Source organism: Sciurus vulgaris (genome assembly GCF_902686455.1).
Source record: "Sciurus vulgaris genome assembly, chromosome: 7".
Lineage (NCBI taxonomy): Eukaryota > Metazoa > Chordata > Mammalia > Rodentia > Sciuridae > Sciurus > Sciurus vulgaris.
Genome location: NC_136467.1, coordinates 47,749,171 through 47,762,362, shown reverse-complemented (window position 1 = coordinate 47,762,362; position 13,192 = coordinate 47,749,171).

The window sequence follows — 13,192 nt, the reverse complement described above, 5'->3', positions numbered from 1 at the left end:
GCCAGCCTCAGCAAAAGCAAGACACTAAACCACTCAGTGACACCCTGTCTCTAAATAAAATAGAAAAAATAGGGCTGGGAATGTGGCTCAGTGGTCGAGCACCCCCGAGTTCAATCCCTGGTCCCTCTACCACCACCCACCAAAAAAAAACAAAAAAAGTCACTGAGATTCCATCTCCCTCTAGTCAAAATGGCAATTATCAGGAATATAAAAGTAATGATAAATGTTGGCAAGGCTGTGAGGAAAAAGGTTCACTCATACATTGCTGATAGGACTGCAAACTGGTACAACCACTCTGGAAAGCAGTATGGAGATTCCTCAGAACACTTGGAGTGGAACCACCATTCCATCCAGTTTTCTCACTCCTCTTAAAATCAGCATACTACAGAGACACAGCATATCAATGCTTATAGCAGCTCAATTCACAATAGCATAGCTATGGAACAAACATAGGTGCCCCTTAACAGACAAATGGATAAAGACAATGTAGTACATATACACCATGGAATATTATCCATTCATAAAAAGGAATGACTTTATAACTTTTGCTGGTAAACGGATGGATCTGGAGAGTATCATGCTAATTGAAATAAACCAATTCCAAAAAACCAATGGTTCAATGTTCTCTCTGATATGTGGAGATGCTAACATAAAGCGGAGGGAGGGAAAAAAATCAAAGTTCATTGGATTAGACAAAGGGGAATGAAGGGAAGTTAGTGGGGATAGGAAAAATAGTGAAATGAATCAGATGTAACTTTCCTATGTTCATATATGAATACACCACAGTGAAACTCTACATCATATGCATCCACATGAATGGGATCTTAATTAGAATGTTATACTCTACATATGTATAATATATTAAAATACTGTCATGTATATCTAAAAAGAGCAAATTAAAAAATAAAATTAAAATTGTTTTTAAAAAGATTTCTCAGTCTCTCTCACATACCTTTATTGAGAGCACTTCAACCACTTAGAAGTAAAGTCCAAGTGAGAGCAAAGTGTTTTTATTTTAGAATGAGAGCAAAGGGTTTTTATTTTAGATGTTTGTATTGCTGTTATGATAGAAAGTACTGTTTAAACTCGTAGAAGATAAAAAAAGACTAGGCAACCAAGTCTTCAAGTTTAGAAAATATCTGCATTTGCAAATATTGCAACATATATTTCAAAGTTTCCAATTGTATCCTTTAAGTACAAAGAAATTTCACCATGCAAAATGATTGCAAAACCCTCTATGATAAAACAATACAATATTTACTTTGCTATTTTGAAGACTGTCCTTGGAGAAGCAGGTTGGTTCAAACCATAGGCAAAAGAAGATTAGTGGGAGAAGGCACAGTCAGTGGGGCAGGGCACAGAGCTGCCCTATCACCAGGGACACAGGCTTACATGCCCATTACCTGCTTGGTGAATGGGAAGGAAACTGCTTTGGGGGGCATCCATCGGGTTTCCTATTTTAAAAGATTGTCGTTATGGAGAAAAGAATCTGCAATAAAACTTTTGAAGATATGCTATTTGGATTTTTATATAATGCCTCCAAGTTTAACCCCTGTTTGAAATATACACACAACTAATAATGTTTCTAATAGCCTCTGCCAAGAGTTCTGGGTTGACATGGAATCACAGCTGTTTTGAAGCAGACCTGCAGTGTATACTCTTACCTCACACTTAACAAATACTGCACCGTCTATGTACTATGCACTGGAAAATGGTTTACAAGTATCATCACATTCCATTCTTTTTAGACTCAGATGATTGTTAGCAGATCCAGTTTGCAATTGAGAAAACTGAAGCTGAGGAGGTTTTAAAAGTTTCTCAGGCTCACACAGATAGAAGGAAGGAAAATGGGGCTGAAATGCAAACTTCTGTGATTCCAAAGTCTATAACTTTAACCTTAACACTAACATTAAACTGCCTTTAACCAGGTAATATTATAAGTGGGTCCTCAGCACACCATTATCTCTCTGGACTTGAGTACATCACTGGAATAGTCCCACTCCTCTTAAGGAAAAAACGTGTTTTATTTATAATTATCAATTTAAAGTTTAGAATAATCTCCCCATCAAAACCAACAAGCAAACAAACACATAATGAAATACAGGACAGAAATAATCCCTGGACAACAGTAAATTGTATTCCAATTGCTGCTAATCATACCTCAGTTTTGGAATTTTAATAAAGTTCTTGGGGTTATGGCAATGTTTTAAGCCTATTAGCACTTGTAATAGTAACATTCATTAAATAAATATTTATATCATACTAGATATTTTTCAAACAGATCAGATCTGTGACTAGGGATGTAGCTCAGAGTTGAACATTTGTGTAGCATGCACAAGGCCTTGGATTCTACCCCAGTACTACAAAAAAAGGAAAACAAAGAATATACACACACACATACTCACACACTCGTGCACTCACACAAGTTCTTCTGCCAACATATGAAGTGAGTTACTAGGAGGGCTGACTGAACAGGGTTTGGACAGTATGTTAATCTTTAGTTTGCTAGGAACTAAATTTGTCTTTATGAACTTGGGTCTTGTGATTTACATGTCATTAAGTCAATCGGTTAAAATAATCAGGCTATTATTGCCTGATCTCTAGAATTCTGAAAAGTTGATCCTACTAAATAACTTCAACATGTGTGAGAAACTAGATCACAGCCATGAGCTCTAATCTTGAAGACCACCATATTCCCAGGATCACTGAGCCCTAAGTGTTTGAATCTTCTCCCTGTGAGGACCTTAAAGCAGGGGAGAACTAAGAGTTAAGTGGGGCTGATACTCTCTGGACTTGGACTCTGAGTTTCTTTTTGTCTCCAATGTTGGCTTTAAAACTTCATGCAAATTTAGCATTTTACTACATACACGTCTTAATGTAAAAATATCAGACCTACCTACTGCTGTCCTTCTTTAAGTGAGATAATATTTGTATGGCTCAAGACATTTTCAGTTTCTATTCTGGTTCTTAGTCAGAAACTTCTAAACTGATACACTATAACAAAAGCAAGAATATCAAATGTTGATGGCAACAGATGGAGCCCTTGCATGTGACAGGTGCTCCAAAAATAGTTCTCTAGTGTTGCCTATAGATAGATACGAAATGGCAAAGGTTTTAATGTCAAAAAATCAAAATGAAAAGTCTTTTTTTATGGTTGTGTATTTCACTAACATGTGTAGAATGGTCCTAATTAAATCTCAGGAGCATAGCATCTTTATACACTAGTAAAATTTGTCCCAGATTTTAAACAATCTTCCTTAACCTCCATGTGCTGTCCACCGCCACAGTGGCGTTCTGTTCGAGCATTATGTAGTGTGGGTGAGGACACAAAGCAGGCACCCCAGTCATGGGTGAGCTTTTTCTTAGTTCTTTTTATACCTGCCTTGAATTCTCACTAAAATATTCACTCCAAAACCCTTGCTCAATTGTCTCTGAGGAGTTTTCTCAACAGCTGGTCTTCCTGAAGCCATTTACTTCAAGTTACAAGACAACTGAACTGTCTTTCTCACCAACCCCATCTCCATCCTGAAACTCTGCTTCCATCTTTTCCTCCAATACACCTGTTGCTCACTAACCTAAAACACTTTGGTGCCTTCCTATTTCCCTTAGAACAGTTTCTGAGATCTCTAAAGTTGATGTAGTTTACAAAAACACTCCCCCCAGCTACCTGCTCAGCTTCTCTGGCTCTGCTCTCCTCCTACATTACTCCAACCAGCCAGGACCCCTCTGGTTCCTTCCCTCCAGGAAGGGCCAGCTCCTTTCAATCTCACTGCTGGAAGGCTCAAACCTCTCTCCAAATGGTTCCTCCTACCTATCCCTCACTGCCAATCCCCAGGGGCACCTTTTCTGACCCCCAAGACTAGGCCTGGCTTCTTCTATATATTGTCCTGTGAGTCTTCCTGTGTTTCTTTTGCTGACATTTGGCACCCTTACAATTATTTACAGATTGTTCTCCCTGTAATGATTTGTTTGAAAGTGTATTCCACAATAGTTGGTAAATTTCCTGAGAGTCCATGAGGTTTCACTGCTTACTCCTTCAACTACTTTGGCCAAAAGGTGCAACCATATGACAGTCAAACATCTTGACCTAAAAACAGTCAATTTCATGAGTCATCCTAATATCTATTCAATAAATACTTATTAAATTTTAAAAGCCATTCCCCATAGTTTTAGGCTGTGTGTATGTGAGCAAGAGAGAGAAATTAGCTATTAGTGTCAACTATAATTAAAAGAATTTCCTTGTATTCTACTAATTTTCTCATTTCATTGAGTTTCAGAGAGATTTTTTCAAAGTCAAATACAATAGTAATTTGATTTCATAGAGATTTTTCAGTTAAAACAATAGCAAATTCCCAAAACAGGTTCTACTGGAAATACAAGTTCAGCAGGTTTTCTTGCCTGCTTTGATCTTAGGTCAATTTTCTATTCTACTGAATTTTCTTATTTGTTCTGTAAGAATAAGCTCACTCCTCTCTTGAGTTCTTTGGTTCCCTTGCAGGTGGGTTCTGCATGATTTCCTTCTGACCTGTGGAGGGGGGAATCAGGACCAGATCTAGATTTTGCACGGCCACCCGCACTACCCCTCAGCATGAGGATGATGGGTGGTGGCCAGAGCCTTTCTTCATTTTTCCCTCCTTAAACCAACTTAACCATTTAAAACTGGCTGGTTCTCACACTAAGGAACTCCTCTCCAGAAATGCCCAAACTCCCCTATATTTACAACCCCATAGAACTCCTCTGGTTCAAGTGCAGCATACAAAATTCATGTATGGTGATGCAGAGTCAGGTATCTGAGTTGAGACCATGCTAAAGCATTTTTGGAACATCCAGTTTTATTTCTGTACCTCAAAGACTCTGAATGAGGGGGATACTTAGGAGAATGGGGAAAGGCCGTGGTCGGGACATGACAAATACTATATAGAATTCTGTCCCACATCTCAAAGGCACATTGTTATAATTTAAATGGTTTACTCACCACAAGCCAGTGTTCATCAGGCACCTCCTGTGCCAGGCCACATAATCAGTGCCTTAGAGACACTGGCTTCCTGGCTCATGAAACCCAATGAAAGTTAAAAAAGGTGATTTGGTGATATGGAGAAAAATAGGAATGAGCTTAAAAAAAAAAAAAAAAAAAAAGCAACCAAAACAGTTTGTTACTAAATCTTTAAAAAACCTTTACTAATTGCTCATGCTTTGAATATTTTAAAAAATACTTCATTTTAAATATAGGATAAAATAAAATAAAATGGTGTCCAGTGGCTGGTAAGAACAAAACAAAGAAGGGAGAATAAGAAGTGTAAGAAGAAAAAAAACAGGTCCTTCAGGAAGAAGGTTCTTGAGAACATCACATCCTGTCTACTTTCTACCTGGAGAACCACCTAAGATCTGAGCAATGAAATCCCACCCCTCCCAGAGAGCCTGGGGCAGAAGGCTCTCCCAGGAGCAGTCTGCCAGAAAGGGTTGCTGATGGGCTGCAGCTCTGAGGAGCTGTCAGTTTAGCCAGACCAGAGCCGCCTTCCAAAGGACAAAGCTAAAGCATAGCCTGAGCAGAGAAACCTTCCCTCTTTCACCTAGACTCAGGGCTTGGTCAGTGCCTGGTAACAAGAGGAAACAACCCCAATAATCGAAGTAGAAAAGCGAGATGTGCACGAGAAACAGCCATGCAATCCTACATGACCCCTCCTTTCTTCCTTACTATTCAAATCGGTGAACACTATTATAAAAATCATTTTACAGATGAGGAAACTGAGGCTTTAGCAGTTATGTGATTGAGCCAGGAGTCAAACCCAGATGCGTCTGACACTAAATCCAGATCACTATACAAGTTAAGATTGCACTCTAAATGAATGGCTTCCTTACACTGTTGAACTATTTCCAAGCTAATTGATTCTACAATTTATAGACCTGAAAGGAATTAATCTTGGAAACTTTAACACATAAATTAGCTTTTCATTTATTGCCTTCCTATTCATCATCCTTTCTGGTGCAGTAAAAGTATGACACCAGGGATCTGCTTATTTTTTTCTTTGCATATTTTTTATTGGTCCATTATAGTTGTAAATAATGATGGGATTTTTGTTACATACATATTTTGTTACATAGCTTTATTAAAATATAATTCACATACATAAAATTCACCTATGTAAAGTGTGCTATTCAATGGTTTTTAGTGTACTTACAGAGTTATACAACCAGCACCACTACCTAATTCCGGAATATTCTCATCACCTGAAAAGAAACTGCTATCCATTAATGGTCACTCCATATTCCCCTCCATCCAGACACTGGCAATCTACTGTCTGTCTCTATAGATTTGCCTATTCTAGGCATTTCAATAAAAATACACTCATGCTCTTTTGTATCTGGTTTCTTTCATGTAGCATAACATTGTCAAGGTTTATCAACATGGTTGTACATGTTTATGCTTTACTCCAATTTATTGCTTAGTAATATTCTATTGTATGAATGTGCCACATTTTATTTATCTACACAACAGTTGAGAAATATTTGGGTTGAATCTATTTTGGGGGCTATACTACATGGTGTTGCCAATAACAATAGATCCATTTATTTTTAATTTATCAGACTCTCCTTTTGCCCTAAAGAAATTCCTGGTATCTCCCATAAGTCTTTCACAAATTACTAGAAACAAATAAGCATAAAAGCCCTATGCAAATCCTGATTCCTCAGAAAACTTTTAGTCCCAGGCAAAACAAGACAGGCAGTCATCTTGAACTGGGATTTAGTTCAGAAGGCAATACTAGAAAATTCATTCTTGGAATAAGTTTTATGTTTTCTGATGAAGTTCTATTTAAAGAAACTGGCTTATACAGTAACTGTCATTTGATAGACTTTAAGAGAAAACAATTATTCTTTTAATTCTTACATAATGAACAGTACCTAAAATTTTTATATGTACTCATTTCAAAGTTATAATCAATAAAGCTATTTGTCTTGCATACTTTTTAGGTGGTGTAACTAGTTATGAATTAAAAGTAGAGGAAGGGGAGGGGAGGAGGAGGAGAGGAAAGGAGAGGGCATAGGGAAATAAGTAGTAGGAAACAAAATCCAACAAATTATGCTCTGTTCATGTATGATTACACCAGAGTAAATCTCACTTTTATATATGATAATGCATTAATTATAATAGTAATAATAATAATAATAATAATAGAAGAGTAGAGCAAGTGAATCAGGAGAGGGAGGAGGGAAGGAAAAGGGAAAGCATTGGGGAATGTGGCGATTTATGTGTATGTACATTTTGGCATAATGAATTCCAATATTATGTATAATTACAAGGCAAAATTTAAAAAAAAAATGTTTCAAGGAAAAAAAAAAAGATGGGCTTGGTAAAAGTTGAAAAACCTCATGTCCACAGGGTGGCAGTACAACATACCACAAAATGAAGTGAAGGAAAGGAAGGAAATACGAAGTTAATAAATCCTACTTTTTGCTTGAAGTATGTAATTTCACGGGAAAAATGGATAAAACCAATCAACTATTTGCGAGATCAATGGTTATGCTTTATGCTGGGAAATGGCCACACAGAGCTCACTCTTGATATCTCCAAACCATATGCTCAACACAAGAAGTATAAATTGGACCAAAGAGTTCAATGTCTATTGATTCAGACCTTATATAGAAGGCCTTTTTTTTTTTTTCATTGCTTTTGACATAATTATAGAATTTTAGATGCCTTGGAAATCACAAATTCAATATTTTCAGCCTATTGCTACCACAACAAAAACAAAAACAGACTGCATGCCATTTCGTGAACTGTAACTTCACCTCGTCTTTCATTTAAGAAAGAATATTAAAATTTGGGTGAGTGGCAGGGACATTATAAGGATAATCTTGAATCTTTGTTTTTAAGTTAATTACTCACTAGCTTCAATATTTAATTTTTAGGAGTAAATTATTTCTACATGCTTTACTCTCAGTCAATACATGAGTATGCTAGAATTCTTAAACTGAAAAAAGTATCCTATTTCAGCTTCTCATTGAATGCTGGACCCCCTTCTACACCATTCTTAACAAATATCTAGCCTCAGGGAAATGAGCACAGAAAAAATAACCTTTAATCATTGGCATAAACCCAGCATTTTCAATCGTATTTATTTTTTATGTGTTTATATCCCTTTTCACAACTAAAAAGACAACATTGAAACCTTTAAGAAACAGCTTATGTTAAAGTTTCTGACCTGTACACCAGACTGCTTTCACCTTCTGTTAGTAACGAGGCACCATAGACTCAACAGCTGAGTAAAAATAATTTAGCAAAAGATAAATCAACACAGGCTGACTGTATAAGCCTACTAGCATATATTCACATTTTCTTCCTTCGTAATGTCAGATCATTACGTCATGCAATAAGAAGCAATCTGATCTCTAAGGGCTCTTTATGCTGTGATCTGTTTTTTTCCAGGAATCTTCAGACTTAATCTTAGTTGTTTGTGTTTCATTTGCCCATGTTGACTTGGCATTTACCATGGCATTGCTGAAATCCGAACATGTAGGAAGTAAAAATTTAATCTAGGAGAAAATAAAGTTGCACTTGCTTAAATTCTCTACCCTGTTCTATGAACATTCATTTTGGAATTCTAAATGCCTGATTCTACAATTTCTCTTAACAGAACTACTGAATGATTATAATTGGATTGAACTAAGACATTTTTGTTTCTAACATTAATGAGTGCCCTCTAGGACTGTGGAGGAACTTTATATGTATCTTCGGTGTGTGAAAGCTGCTGTATTAGTCTGGATTAAACTAATACACTCTCTAAATACTATTGCCTGACAGGTGTAAAGTAATCTGCTATAATTATTTGACACAATTACTTTCTCCTCCTCAGGAGGCCAGTCACTCCCCACTTAGAGCTTTTCAATAGCTCCTATGACTTCCTGTTTAATAGGGTAAGCAGTAGGAGCACTCATCTGATATGCACACTGCTTCTGAGAACTCTGTCTTTGACGGTTTTGCGGGGATAGTTGCTCACCTTGTGACAGAGTTCAGAGGGCCACTCAGATAACTGCCTGCTGTTGTTGCATTGGAATGCAATACAGGCTTTCCAAGCACATGATGATTTGTCCCCAGAAGCTTCTACTGGACCTGCTGTGCTGACCTCCCAGGATCTAGGCTGCTGCCAGAGAAACCCTGAAGTTCAAATTAGAGAGAAGAAATCATAATAGCGACCTCTTATCAAACTCCTTACTACAGGACTGGATGCCTAATCCTTGCAACATGCAAAGTGGTTTTATGCACAGATGCAGATGAGGAGAGTGAGACTGAAAAGCTCAGTGACCTATTCAGTGCTACATCCTTCACTCCGGGGACTCTACACACTAGAAAGGACAGGGTCCTGCAAGGAAAATACCTGAATGACCACCCCAAGAAGCAGCATGATAGTGACACTTGTCCTACCTCACAAGTTAGAAACCCGTAGAACTGAAGCCCAGTACTAGAACCTCTAAAACAGAACACTTGGCCTCTATCAAAATTGATTTTTATTATAGATATCCTTGACCCTCATTCTTCCCTCACCCTGTCCTATTTCAAGGCTCTTACTACTTTATTCATTTGTTTGAAATTTCTACAAATTTATGATTTTTTCAGGCAGATTTCAGGTAATGACCTTGGCCAAATTATATTGCTATATTGTGTGCATGCATGAATATGTACCAGTGAATCACACCATTATGCACAATTGTAATACACCAATAAAAATATAGAGAAAAAGAAAAAAAATGGTTTTTAAGGCAAAGAAGATAAAAATGTTTAAAGCATTGCCAAAAACAAAAAGTCTAAAATCAACACCACAGAGGTATTTGATAGTTTTTAAGTGTAATGCACATTACTGAACACTGAGAAAAATGATGAAACTGAATAATGGACTTTCTGATCAGTTTGAAGCTGAGTCTGGGGGATCACAGTGTAGTTCAAATATTCCTACCACCATCACCTGTCTTATCTATACTCAATCAGATGAAATTGGCATTGTTAGGAAACCTAGTCATCTGTGTCTTTAATTTTCATTGTGATTCTGACGCATATATGTTTAGCTTCTTGGGAATGCCATTGATCTTTGTTCTATGTTTTTTTTTTAATATCCTCCATGGTGCCATAACAAGAAAAGGTATTCAAAAAAGTACTTTTTGAAGGAATAGGTGGACAGAAAGATGAATGGATGAATGAACCATGGTTAGATGATTGAAAGTACTAAGCTGGGTGCAGTGGTGCATGCCTGCAATCCCAGAGGCTTGTGAGGCTGAGGCAAGAGGATCATGAGTTCAAAGCCAGCCTCACCAGCTTATCAAGGTCTAAGCCATTCAGTGAGACCCTGTCTCTAAATAAGATATTAAAAAGGGCTAGGATGTGGTTCAGTGATTAAGCACCCCTGAGTTCAATCCCCAATACCAAAAAAAAAAAAAAAAAAAAAAAGGACTAACTAAGCAACAAATGAGTGAATTAATGAATTGACTTAGAACCATTTGTATTTTCAATTATTGATAATAAAATATTGTAACATTCCTATTAAAGCCACTTATTTATTAATTAACTTAATAAGTACTTTTATCCACTTATTTAATTATTCTTCTACTTCTTCAACCCTACTTGAAAAGCCAAGAGTGAGTTACAGCACTTAAAATCATGAAATGACAAATGTTTCAGTTTCTGTATCTGTTGAAGATCCAAAGACCTTAGTCATAATCATTCCAAAAATGTTTCTTGATTTGTCAGAGGCAACTATTGCTTTCTCAAAGTTTAAGCTATATTCCAATACAAGCTGATTTTTTTCCTACAAAGAAAAAAGGTAGAAAATTAATTTTGTCCTAGATTTATTAAAAGTGAGCCAGGGAGATTGTAGAAAACAAGAAAAACAGGCCTAACCAGCTTTTCTTGTGCAAAAGAATGGATTGTGCAGTGAGTCCTAACAAAATGATTCCTCAAAGTCCTTATTATAACTTTACATATGTTAAACCAAATTTTATTGGCATTTAAAAATTGTATCTATGTGATGGGCAAGATAGTCATGGTATAATAATTATATTAAACTAGCAATGCTCTTGTAGCAAAAATGAAAGGTCAGTTTTGGAAGCTCTGGAGGAGTCACATGAAATGTAACAAAGAGTATCTGGGTAGGGTGAAAAAAAGAGAATTGAAAACACACAAGACTCTGTTCCATACTTTTGCAATATTTCATTGTTTTACAGTGATCTCATATTGCATTTTAAGCAAAAATAATAATAATTTAAAATTTTATGTTCTATTTCCATAATATATGGGATAGATAAATAATTTCCAGCAGATTTACATTCTGTATTATAAAGGTGTCTACTCATATTCATATGATTCCAAGTCAACATGCAAGAAGATCTGTACATCTGCGTGAATATGATGTTTGCAGAGATCAGGTTTATGTTTCTAACACACTGCACAGTATATTCTTCTAATGATATTAGAAACATTAATGCCAGCCAAGATTTTCCTCCAATTGGGATTAAAGAAATTAAGTTAAAAGTGATTATTATTATTAATCTACATTGAAGAGAATTTCTGTAAACTCAGCTATATATGTAATATAAACTTATTACAGATTACTATTTATGTTTCTTCTAATCAAAGTCTACAATTGCATAAGATAAAACAGGCATAATGCAAATTCACAGAATTCTTTAAAGCAGTGGGGCATTCAATATAATGGTTCCATTGAAGATAATTCTTTGTTTAAAACACATTTACTGGTTTTAGAAAAGATCTTGAAACTGTAAAGAATCCATAATTTTGGCTTTATTACTTAGATAACCACAGAGAAGGATAAGGTATACATTTTTAAATGAACATAAAAGTAGAGTTTATATATGCATGATTATTTTAAAATAGTAATGTTAACTCATATCTCATTTTTTAATAAGATTAGGTAATTAGTGTTGTACATTACTAATTTCTTAAGTTACCATTTTAAATGTCTTTTTTAAAAACTTTTTCACACATGATTTGAATTTTTTATTTAATTTTTTAAAAATTTTTACAGACTGCATTTTGATTCATTGAATACAAATAGGGTACATCTTTTTGTTTCTATGGTTGTGCATGATGTAGATTCATACCATTCGTGCAATCATACATGTACATAGGGTAACGATGTCTGTCTCATTCCACAATTTTTTCATACCCCCACCTGCTCCACCCTCTCATTTCCTTCTACATAATCTAAAGTTCCACCATTTTTGAAAGTGACAATCTATTGAAAGTGTATTTGATATTTTCTCACTTAATGAGCAGAATATATTGAATAAAAAAATTACCTTTGTCCTGAGTTAGGGACATCAGCCATTGTATTGTAGGAGGTCCTCCTATGATTACTAAGTTTCTTAAGTGTTATTTGGTTCCCTTGCTATCTCTTTTGCTGCCTGTGTTCCCAGCCTGCCCACAATTCCCTTTTCATTTTTCTAGCATCCCACACCCTAGTCACATAGTAATAATTTAGAGTATCCAGCACAAAAGCCTGATAAGCAAGTTTGTTTGCTCTGTAAACATAATTTTACATACAAACCCTAGTCAACAAGTTCTGATAAGAAGCTCCCACAACTGCTTCACTCCCTCTGGCAGTGAGAACATGACCTTTACTCCCCACCTCAGTAAGCTGCTTTTGGTCAAGTCCAGGCTGTACTTGATCCTGGTGGGTAAGACGGTAGGAAAATTGGTTGCCAAATAATAACAGCAACACAGTTAAAATTATCAACAAGACTATGGTAGCTGTACACCAAGAAGTACTCCTAATAGCACCATCTTACTCATCCAGTGGTAAGCAAATTTGAATGATAAAGAATGGAAGCTACTAATAACTCCATTGGAAATATGGGACCCAGTTGGGCCCACTGGTTAAACTACAGAGGGGCAATTTTGCCCTCCCAATTCTAGGAGCCCTGAACCTAAGCAGTCCCACGCAGTGGAGGCTTTTTCCCAAAAGACGTAGGAGGGTCTGAGCTGTGCATGCTTTGTGTGTCTTTCACAATTTACCCAAACTTCTTAGCTGATGTTTGCATTAAGTCTGTTTGGCTTTCAATTCAGTATAATCAGCCTTCCCTGACTTCATCTCTTCCCCGCTTTGATTATGTAAGACATCAGGGTTAAGCTCACCATATCCATCTCATGTCATAATATCATCAAGCATCCATTTAAAGTCCTTTG